Genomic DNA, 6,160 nt, shown 5'->3' with positions numbered 1-6,160 from the left:
AAGTGTTGATGTTGCCTATAGCAACCAATCAGATTCTAGTTATCATTTATTTGGTACATTCTACAAAATGACAGCTAGAATCTGATTGGTTGCTATAGGCAACATCTCCACTTTTTCAATCCCACAGTTTAATAAATATACCTCTAAATCAGTGGCGGGCTGGACCGGGGGGCAACGGGCACCCGGGCCGCTCAGTCTAGCGGCTGTTCAGGCCGGCCGCCTCCCCCCGTCCCCAGCCGTGGATGTAATAATTATTTTTATTTTACCGGTGGCCTCTTCAGCGGCCGCATCGCGTGTCATGTGATGCAGCCGCCTGTGCGCCCCCCCCCGGGCTGATAATTCCCAGCCCGCGCCTGCTCTAAATGTTTCACAACCCTAAACAATGTATGTCATATAGAGGGCCTCTTATCCTTTTCCAGGAACAATTTAAATTTCACTCAAAATAATTTTACAAGCAGTTACAAATTAGATATTAGATTTTAAGAAAACCCACAAAAGGAGGTGGAAAAGGCTGCATTACTTGTTTTTACCAATACTGACTATTACTAGGAAATTTACAATAATCAACTCCCCTAGCTGTCATGCAGACTTAGACTTATCAACCCGTTACGCCTCTATATGCTTTGAGTGGCGGAACAGGGGAGAGAAGGGCCGGGCTTACACACAGTTTACTTAGGGTGTAGAGGCAGAAGCAGGCTTCCCCCGTGGTGAAAAATCTGCATCGATCCTGATCATCATCAGCAAGAACCTTGTCCTAGCTGTGTATAAATAAATACATTTAAAAAATTGCGTGCCCCTCCCCCTCCCCCCATTAAAAGGGAAAACAGTTCTACTGCTGCGCAAAATTGAGGGAGGAGAGTGGGGGTACCAACACTAGCCCATGGGGTGTGGTACGGCATATCGATGCCAAGAAGATTGACAAGACTCACCCCGACGTGACTATTCTGAAGGAGCTGGTTCCCGGCCCTGCCCGATGACGACTCCTCTTCAACCAGACAGCAGCCAATGACGATGAAGCAAGAAGGCGGCTGCGGCTGATGACATCATTGAGCATGCCGACGGCATTATCGCTGTTGTTAAGGGGGTGAGGTAAGTATGCACCCATGTACAATGTATTTTTATAAAGGATTATACATTGTACATGGGTGCAATGTGCAATCATTTCACTGTTTATTAGCAGTTGTCAGGATGACTAAACAGTTTAAGCGACGGTACTGCAGTCATATCCAGCAAAAGTATCACAAAATCTGCCACCACCTACATCTGGCTAAACAATAGTTCCCTGACTACTACTGGCATCAGTGGTCCCACAAACAAATGCAAACAGTGTCTCTATCCTCTACCCAAGCACTGCAAACAAATCACAGCAAAACAAACCAATTACACCCATGTGGAACGCCTGTGTGTGTATGTGCTGAAAGAGGATCCCAGGGAGAATTTAACCCTGCCTGCTGCTGCAGACTAGCTGTGTTTTTACCTAAGTTTTCTTATAGGGCAAATATGCCTGTTTGCCACAATGTATAAGAACAACACATAATGCCCTAGGCCAGGGTTTCCCAAACCCAGTCCTCAGGGCTCCCCAACAGTGCAGGTTTTCCATATCTCCTTGCTTGAGCACAAGTGTATTCATTACTGACTGACACATTGTAACAGATCCACAGGTGGTCCTAATTATGTCACATGTGATCCAGAAAACCTGCACTGTGGGGGAGACCTGAGGACTGGGTTTGGGAAACCTTGCCCTAGGCACACACATGACAAAGAGTAAAAAAAAAACCACATAGAGTATTGGTAAAACGCTTACCTGCCTTTTACCTAAGATCAAGTGCATTTGTGGCAGAGCTGCACTTGGTCCTCTGACCAGGGGTCGGGTATGCTGCTTTGAAAGCCTGGGACAATTGTGCCTTTGGAGTGGCGACCCGGGGGTGCCAAAAAACACGGTCAGAAAACCTTAAAATAGATATCACATGATTAGGTTGGCACCGACGCACTTTTGACCACTTTCTTTTAAGCACCGACCTTGGGCCTGATTCATTAAGGATCTTAACTTAAGAAACTTCTTATTTCAGTCTCTTGGACAAAACCATGTTACAATGCAAGGGGTGCAAATTAGTATTCTGTTTTGCACATAAGTTAAATACTGACTGTTTTTTCATGTAGCACACAAATATCAACTTTAAATTTCAGTGTACAAATAAGCTATCAAGTATTTGTGTGCTACATGAAAAAAAGTCAGTATTTATCTTATGTGCAAAACAGAATACTAATTTGTACCCCTTGCATTGTAACATGGTTTTGTCCAGGAGACTGAAATACGAAGTTTCTTAAGTTAAGATCCTTAATGAATCAGGCCCCTTATTCTTTGCCCTGGCTTTTTGGCTGGGCGATAAAATGTTTGTAACCAGCCCAGCCCTTAGGCTGGGTCGTACCCACTACTCGTCACTATTTATTTTTCTTTACATTTGTCACCTTCAATTTTATGTTTTTTTTTCACGGATTTTAGGTAGGTCCTTATGGGCTCCATCCCGGAAGATCTAGAGGGGACTGTGTGGCCCTGAGTTTCCGACCCCCCTGAAACCATCATCTGTCCTCCCAGTTGGGGGTTTGACCAGTTGCTGAGCCCTGGTTGAAACTTTGGGGGGTCCCAGGGGCTAAAGGGAGCCCCTCTAGCCTTGCAGTGAGAGGGGTCTGAAGACCCTTGCCCCCTAAGGGACCTTTTGGTTCCGGTGCTCGGGGAGTAGGGCATCCTTTGTGCACTTTTTTATGGTTTTGCACCTTTTTTGAGCTCTTTGGATCACGAAAGCATGTTCCCAGGCTTTCAATAAAAAAATTGGTAAATATAATGAGTTATACAGTAATACACCCACTTACTTCCCATCGTTTGAAAACATTTATGACAAATTAGTATTAATAAAGTATTTTAATGGGAAGCAATTATTGGACACACAGAAAGGTGAAGTCATGAAGAAATTTGTAAAGAAATAAATGTATGATTATAGGGAATTTTGTAAAGATTTCAAAATGTATGTTCATTTTCCTTCCACCTTATCGTAAGCTGTTTTTTTTTTTAAAAATAATAAAAAAAAAAAAAATCATACAAAAAATATTGATTTTCTAGTAATGGGAAAGGGTAAGCACGTTTTCATGTATTGTACACGAGCTTTTTAGAACTTAGAAGGAATTGGGGAGATTAATATACCGCCTGGTTCCATTGTGTGAATTTACAGAGAGCAGCATTCTGGGAAACAGAGCTGGCTGGTTCCATTGTGTGACTTTACAGAGAGCAGGGAAACAGAGCTGGCTGGCTGGGATGGATTAGACATTGACAATGCTCTTCAGCTTTGTTACAGTGTAGCAGTTTTACTTTTGTTCTACAGTACAGTATCCTCTCTCCTTCACCTAGCTTTCATTGATTGAATGAAACACCTCTATTAAACTCATTTCGAAAAGATAGCCAATGCATGTTCTAGTGAGCACTGATAATATACTTGGATGAATTATGGGACAAATGCAGAGTTTCTAGAGGGCGGTTTCCAGATGCTTGATTTGGTTCAAAGCAAAAAAACAAAACAAAACGTGACATACACTTTTTTTGCAGTCAAAGTGTTTCATCTAAATCAATAGTGTAAGTCACAAAGGACCTGATAGTGAATTGAACTTACGCCACTTTGTGTATCGTATATGATGAAAATGTGCACATGGAATGGCCACAAAGAGAGTGAGCGCATATGCATAGTGCAGGCAGAGTTACTCTTTGAAGGGCCGGAACAGGGATGGGAAGGGCCAGTCAAATTGAAGCTAAGCAGAGTAAAGGCATGTCCATTCAATGCAGCTCAGGCAGACCAGCACGGAGACACATACATATACCTGTCAGGAGCCGTATCTTTTCTCCTGCCAGAGAGCGGGTGCAACTACACACTGGTGTTGATGATGATGATGACGCTCGCCAGCACCAGCTACTCGCTTCTGGTTGGCTGAGTGTAAATTCACCCCTGATGCTGCCTCACAGCACTGGGGTCATGAGTTCGATTCCCAACCATGGCCTTATCTGTGTGGAGTTTGTATGTTCTCCCCGTTTTTGTGTGGGTTTCCTCCGGGTGCTCCGGTTTCCTCCCACACTCCAAAAACATACTGGTAGGTTAATTGGCTGCTATTAAATTGCCCTTAGTTTCTCTCGGTCTGTGTGTGTGTATGTTAGGAAATTTAGATTGTAAGCTCCAATGGGGCAGGGACTGATGTGAGTTCTCTGTACAACGCTGCGGAATTATTCGTGCTATATAAATAAATAAATAGATGATAATGATGATGCTAATAGGTGCTATATGCATTGATCGTGCATTTTGTAGGCATATTTTAAAAATATATTTTTTGCTAATTTTATTTGTGTACGGGAAAGAATATTATATCTGCTGCATTATATCAAAGTTAATAGCAATTGTGTGTTATGCTATCAAAACATGATAACAGACTTTTCTTGTGCTTATGACCTGGTTGTAAGTATATGTATCACAAACGCCCAGCCTGTCCCAGATACAGCAATCTGACCAGCTTGTCGTGACTGGAGTCACCTCAGTCACTTACCAATGAATACACCTTTTCTGCCACCATAAAGGATTTATTATGGAGTCCTTGCATTCACCAAAACCACTTATTAATGTTTCACAGTTAAATCACATACACATGTAGCATGAGCCTCACTTGGCTTCGTAAGTTTACAGAGAATCATGGAGAATATGCTAGATTAAATGTATTTAATCCAAAAAATGATTCCAATGCTTAAGTACAAAACAGTTAATAGCAACACATACAAAATAAGTTGTACAAATAATTTTCAGAAATAAATTAGGAAAGAAAACCAAAGTCAAGTTTAAGACTTGCGTGAGAGGAGTAAACTATCTAGGATTGCACACTCCATCCTAGATAGGTCTCCTCATAGAGGGAACAACATTGGGTATGCAGCTGATTTTTGACCTTCTTACACCCCCACCTTTGGAAATTAACTTTCCCAATGTCAGGGCAGACTTGTTCCCAGAATGACACAGGACTTGCAAAATGACTTATCTCTTTCCTGAGCTATAGGTCTGGCATGTGAAAGGGTAGGATTTCTCACCTCTGCTCTGCCTGGCTAGCCGGACTGTTTGCCCAAACTGTGTAAGAGTCAGAGATGTTAGTTGTCTTGTCTGGTTACTTTCAAAAGACTCTTGACACTTGCACAGGTCAAACTCATGTCATTCAGCAAAGCACACTTTGACGTTATTAGGTTGCATACAAAATACACACAGGAATACATGAATATTCAGGGGAAAGTAACAATTAGTGATTAGATGCAATACATAATCGCCACAATATGTATGTGGGTGTATGTATGTCTGATGTAAGCCTGACATAAATCTGGCATATACTGTATGTAACAGGTGCAGAGCTGCCTCAGCATATAAGGCCAGCCCCAGCTTAAATCTCAGCATCAGGTCCAAAGTGTTACTTATCCATACATAAATAAATAAGCAAAATACATAAACAAACACATAATGATACTTTTTAACCTACTTATTTGAGGTCTAATAATCCTCTTCTTTTTAAAAAAAATCTTGTTGGCGGCATTATGGGGAACCTGTTGACATTTTCCACAGTTTTTGGAAGTGCCCTGGGATTGGCCCTCTGTGGGCCTTAATGTTTGCATTGATAACGACTGTTACTAGACTCACTATCCTTCCTATCCCAGATGTTGTCCCCCCCCCCCCCCCGGAACCTCTCTGGTAGATCGTTACCCTATTGGTCACATACTCATTGCTACTAGAGCCAGGAGGGCCCCAGCTTAGAAGATGCCATACATCCCTCCTACATCCCTCCTATGTCCAAAATTATCTCCAAAGTCCAAGTGAGTTGTGAAATGGAAACCCTAGGGGTCCCTTACTGCTCCTCAGCCTCATCCCCTCATATGAAGTTGGTTTGTTTGGCAAGAATATATTTCCACCCACCCTATCCATCATAGCTCCCAACCCACACAAGGAGCCCTATCACTGAAAAACATATTTACTTTCTAAATATACCTATTTAGTTGCTTTGGACATGTTGCTCAAATCGGATTGTATTATATACTCATGCTGCATTGTTTGACTTATCCGTGCATTGTACGACCCCTGTCTAATCCCCCCCTCCC

Source organism: Mixophyes fleayi, chromosome 10 (assembly GCF_038048845.1).
Source record: "Mixophyes fleayi isolate aMixFle1 chromosome 10, aMixFle1.hap1, whole genome shotgun sequence".
Taxonomy (NCBI): domain Eukaryota; kingdom Metazoa; phylum Chordata; class Amphibia; order Anura; family Limnodynastidae; genus Mixophyes; species Mixophyes fleayi.
Note: the sequence above shows the minus strand (reverse complement) of the source record.